Below are 5,866 nucleotides of genomic sequence, written 5' to 3'. Positions count from 1 at the left end.
GGGTAGCTCGCCGCCTGCAAACGCGCCACCTGCATACTGACACTTTCATCCATGGCATGATCACATGACTTGCAGAGAGCTTTCTTTTTTGTCTAACGCTCTCTGCAAGTCATGTGATCAAGCCATGGGTGAAAGTGTCAGTATGCAGGTGTCGAGCTACCCTAAACACGTCATTGTTTCCGTTGCTGAAAGACTGCATCGCAGAAAGAAATTTGCGCCACGCATGAGTGACGAACAGCGAGCGGATGAGAAGAAAAAGAGGAAAGAAGGAATAAAGAAAAAGTAGTTGTCATTCCCTACCTGCCTAAGGTTTCTCATAACTTAAGGAATGTGGGGCAATGTTCTGGCGTAAACGTCCTGTTTACTGCACCAAAAAAAGCTTTTGAGTTTGTGCAGAAAAACCTGTCCTATGCAAACGCTGCAGGCTGGGTGTCCAATTAAACACAGATACCCTTACGTGTCCTGCAGGAGGGGGGTTGTTTATAAAATTCCACTTTCATGTGGAAGGCACTACGTTGGTAAGACTGGCTGATGTTTAAACGTGCGTCTTCTGGAGCCCAATAAAAAGTTGGCAGCATTGCTACAGACTGCCATCTCGCTGCGCACTGCAGAAGATGTGATGCGGAACCACCTTGTCATCCCGTTCGAAAAGACAATCATCATGTATCGAGATCGTAACGAGCCGACAAGGGAGATAACAGAAGCACTGGAGATAGCTCGTAGAGGGGATAAATATGTCAGCAAGGCGTCTGTTGCACTGCCATAAGAAGAGCTTGAATTCTTGGCTTAGCATGTGGCTGATGATAGTAATGGTTTGTTTTATCATTCATTGCCGATCCCGAAGTGTATATATATGTGATCATTTCTGCAATAAACCCTCAGTTGAAAGCTAGTGCTTGTTCTGTCTTGTCGTCGTCTCCGTTTCTGTTCCCGCGCTATGCTCTTTGATTTACAATGTCTAACCAACACGCCCAGTCTTATTCACTTCTAGGACACTGTCTTTTAAAAGCTTGATACCTTGCGGCACCTTGGTGTATATTATATTGACTGGTGTGGACTGAACAGTGTTGATTAGAAAACAGTTTTGCCTATAACTCGAGTGGGATAAATAAAAGGCCTTTTATAAGAATTGTATGCCTTCTTCCAGATTGTTTTCATGTATGTAATGGTCAGTGTAGAGGAAAAAAGTGCAGGCATATAGCCGACTATACATTTGTCATTTGCTAATCCTACACAGGTGACCACAAGCATCAATCAACTGTTATTGCTGATGTTTTGCTCGATTGCAGTGTCAACAAATAGCTAACATCATATCTGTGCCCAGATATTGCCGAGTTGGGTGTCCTCCTAAAATTTAGGATGTGAAGCTTACTTCCAGAAATCTAACAGACCATCAAAATCTGGCTAGCATTAGTGCAGACCTGAAAGGCTGTTGTGGAGACCGGCTGAATAAAGCTAAATGTTACAAGGAAAAGCACAACACTGCTAGAAGAAAAATAAATTAAATGTTGTGGAAACCAAAATGTCAAATGCGCAGTCGGATCTATAATGATACAAACCACAACTCAGTGATAAAACCATATGTTACATTTCACCTAATGACTCTTAGGGGATACCTTGCGCACACTTCAGCACGTCACTGAAGCATTCATGTATGGAGCCAAGTGACTATCACATCTTCCCTACAAAACTCATGGGATAATTTCAAATACAAGAGGCATGGTCTGCAGTATTTTCCAGGTACCTGTACATTTCAAATTCACGCAGTTAATAGTTGGTGAGATAAACATGCTGTGACATTTACAACCAACACAAAAACATAATATTCAGATACATCACATATGAAATGAGGTTTTGTTTTTGCTAACCACCACAATATAAATAGATTTGCTTCAGAATGATTTTTTTTTTTACTGCCTACTCCATTATTAAAAGAAATAATGCAGACAGACCAAGGCAGCTGTCCATTCATACTAGCATCGTTAGCAGTGTTTAGGGTATGACCTTAATCGTGCATCCCTGAACGTGTGATGGATTGCAGAAGGGCACTGCAGCGTCCCTCATTTGTGCTGTGGTGTGCAGGTGAGCAGCAGGTAGGTTCCAGGCATTGGCCAGTCTGAAGTGCTCAGGTAACTGCATATATAAAGAGGGGAAAAAATCAACAAGTGAGACCAAGCACACAATTCCTTTCCCAGTAATGAAAACAGACAGTTATAAATTCAGTACCTACGATCAATCAAGAGGATTCTGGGCAAGCAACTTTAACAAGACAGCTCACATCATGATAAAAAAAATGCTAGACTTCAGCCTCAATACAATGTACGGTGTTTGCCAAAAGTAACCAGCCGGCATGGTTTACTTCTCGCTCGTATAGGAGAGACTTTACAGTTTCCCTAAAGATGAAAAGGTCATGAAAGGCAGTTAAGGCTTTACCTTGCCTTCGAAGGTTTAGAATGGGAGGTGGCATAAGCACTTCACAATATGGATGATAGGCAAACTTCGAAGCCTGGTTCCTAGAAAAAATTTCTAACATCCCACAAGTCTCAAATGAGGCTATTTTTAATATTTTTTTTTACTCCATGAATGTGAGGCACACCTACCTTAAGATTAGAAAATGGGTAAGACAATTGGTGCTCTAAATGTGTATGAATGTTTCTGTTATGCATAAAATAAAGCACATGAAACATTTTCCCAATTATGGCATGTTTGAAAAGAGAAGGTTGCTTCAAAACTCAAAAGAAAAATTACCCCATCGCTCCGTAAATTCCTCCATAAATTGTATTAAGTTTCAGGAACTAGTCTCCTGGAGGAGATGAATAAAGAGTCTAAGTAAACGCATTGCATTATTCTGCTTCGAACAATGTTATCAAAAATGAAACATACGGCTTATCAAGCATCGTCACAACTCTTTGAATAAAGGTGCAAAATTAGCAAACAATGCCCATCTCTAAAATTTTAGGTTTATGTTAAGGCTGAGACCTGCACTGTGAAGAGGCAGGATATGTGATTACATTATTATAAACAATTGCTGGTTTGTTACATAAGCAGGATGTAGCGGTATAGCCATTTGTGGGTGCAGGGCGTGAAGTGACGCCCATAGGAATGCACGTAAACTATTGGTTTGAAATTTCCAAGTCTCAGACTGCAACTATGGCACATATATGGCAATTTTCTTCATTTATCCTAACTAGGTGCATTCTAGAGCAAAAAGAAAAGGTTGTGTAAGATGTCATTTCAAAGCCAGTATTTTTAAATAACTCCAACAGGAACTTGTTTGTCCCATTTATTTCACACATCTACATTTTGTTCAAATTTCTTAAACAAGGCAACCTGATTTCCTTATCTTGTAGTACTTCTAATGGGCAAAACTGAACAGGAAATTAAGAAATAGTGTGGAAATGCCTGCTCTACGAAGAAATAAATAAATTTAACTAATGGGAGCAAAAAGATCCCCAACATGTATTTCATGAGAAATGCCTGTTACAAAAGGAAAGTAAATCAAGTATGCCCACAGGGGAAAGACAAAGCAACAATCTGGGTATGCGAAAGTCATCATTGATGCACTGTGAAAAAAAAAAAAAAAAAAATATATATATATATATATATATATATATATATATATATATACTGAAAACTGTCCTTTACAACTGGATATCTAAGGGTGGTGCCACGAGCGGCTATCCACACCCATGGATAGTGGCACCGCCACAGCCTGCGTTTGTCACAGATCAGCCTTGGCTTACAATAGCATAATCATGTATGCTTTTTCTTTATGTTAAAGGTAGCAGGGTTAGCGTATAGGTAATATTCTGAAGAGCGGGGAGTCTTGTATGTTGATTTTGTGCCTTCACTTTACGCCCTTCTCCCAATGCTCGGAAAAAAGAAAAAAAAAGTTTCAGCTTTGATAACCTTACTGGAAACAATACAATGCAACATGTTTTCTCACATTCTTTCTCATCTTTTAGAAACTTGATCGTTAATTTTAAGAAAAATTAGGACTGAGGTTCTTTCCTTTAATTCCTGAATAAGACTACTATGTTGAAATGCATCGAATTTAGGACAGTGTTTAATGTGCTGCATTCTGTATATGCAAAAAAAAAAAAAGATAATCGCAAACATTTCGCTATCAAGTGGTTATGCATTCTGCACAGGTGCGCCTTACAGTCACAGTGAAAAAAAAAATTAAAATGGCCTTGTTTCACACTTGTGGACATCTGAATTTTTTTTTCTAAGTGGTGACTTTCTCACAGTATCAGAAATATGCCTGACATTCTACACTCTCTCCCTTTTGCTCCAAGCACATAAAATATATTGATTGATCAGTGCCTGCATACCTCAATCCAAATTGATTTTAAAGTTGCAAAAAAAGTGCATGCACCGAAAAGCTGCTTATCCCAAGACGTCAGTCACACTTCTCCTTCTGAAATACTAGCAATAGCACAAAACTAATTTCACTGCTGGTGTATTCAGTTATGTGTGTACAATATTAAGGCAACCAAAAAACTGCGCAAATAAAGGCCTCTAAGATCAAACTAGCTGCAAGCGCAGCGAACATGAAAGACATTAAGGAAGCGAAATGACTTTCTCATTTCTGGTTTGAAATTGTTTACTACTGCAGCATTTTAAAGCTTCCATCAAAAGCCACGACACAAAGTATCAACGAATGCAACTGCCCATTACTGCTAACTGCCCACCTGTGATGTGAACAACACTGTGGTGTTTGTCTTTTCTGTCGTTCAATGTGTTAGCGCGGTGAAACCAATTATGAATAACCAACTAGGCCCAATTCTCGCCATTTTAACACTAAGATACGCACAATTCATAAAAAATACGAAAGTCTTATTTAGTAATGAAAGCAATCACTCTTGTAATGCACATTTGACTACGTGTGGTCAATACGTGTGGTCAACAAATAAATAAATAATTCTTTCGAATCGCCATCTACTGCTAAACACTAACGGCTGAGTAGTACACGAGTTTGTACCTTGGCGTCAGCCGACCATGTTTTACAGAGAGGAATATTTTTTTGTACTTTCACACAAGCACCAAAACTAAATGCAGCGACCAATGTGAAACATGCGCAACACCGCAATAACCTGCTTTTTGCGCGCTGTTTCTACTCATCGCATTAATGCACCCACCTGTTAGAAAAAAAAAGGCAAGTTTAAAACAGACTAAGGAAATACTCATCTAAATGTTGAGAACCACAATGGTTATACTAAGAGATGAATAAATGACAATATAAAAGCTTATTCGTTCACTCACTTACCTCGAAAAGGATCACACAGGTCACAGCTCGTTTGGGGTACTGATCAAATCTGTTAGAAAAACAAAGGGGATGGATATGGAAAAGGAAACACTCAACGCACATTACAAGTTACAAAAAAACGAATAAAGAATAAGACAATAACAAATATAACTTGATTAAAGTTTCATACTTTCTCTCGCACTTTCGCACATTTTCTTCGTAGAGCGTCAGCTCCAGTTGACGCAGCACTGCGCACTACTTCGCCTTTCTTCTAGCGCCCGCTCCCATTGACGACGCACTGCTGCTCTGAGTACAGTGATCGCGCACTCTCACACCAAAACATGGACGCTTTATTCGCTGCGCACTAGGCCCATTCAAAAAGGAAAAAAAAAAAATCAGCACACCCGAAATAAGGCAAACACGGACGGCCCGGCGCCCACGCTGCAGGTGGGGGGGGTAGTCGGTTTACATGTTCCCAGGCGCACTCACGGGACGGGACGCTCACGTGTGGTTCAAGGTTCACACCGCCGCAGCCAAGGCGGGAATTCCCGGCGCAATAATTCACCGCTAACACATCCAATACACACCCGCCAAGATTATATCACGAGATATACGCCA

At 40.1% G+C, this 5,866-nt stretch overlaps 1 long non-coding RNA gene across 1 annotated transcript; it reads right to left on the bottom strand.

Annotated features, from left to right (window-relative positions):
- Positions 1–208: 208 nt before the first annotated feature.
- LOC146181033 (uncharacterized) lies at positions 209–5,596 on the bottom strand. Its single transcript, XR_014700141.1, has 3 exons — positions 5,439–5,596; positions 5,270–5,318; positions 209–2,133 (listed from the first exon to the last, which is right to left on the bottom strand). It is a non-coding gene; the product is annotated as an uncharacterized LOC146181033 (long non-coding RNA).
- Between the last annotated feature and the right edge of the window lie 270 nt (positions 5,597–5,866).

This window comes from Amblyomma maculatum, chromosome 8 (assembly GCF_055883805.1).
Source record: "Amblyomma maculatum isolate TAMU_Amacu chromosome 8, ASM5588380v1, whole genome shotgun sequence".
Classification (NCBI taxonomy): domain Eukaryota; kingdom Metazoa; phylum Arthropoda; class Arachnida; order Ixodida; family Ixodidae; genus Amblyomma; species Amblyomma maculatum.
Note: the sequence above shows the minus strand (reverse complement) of the source record. Positions and strands in the feature narration are given on the sequence as shown.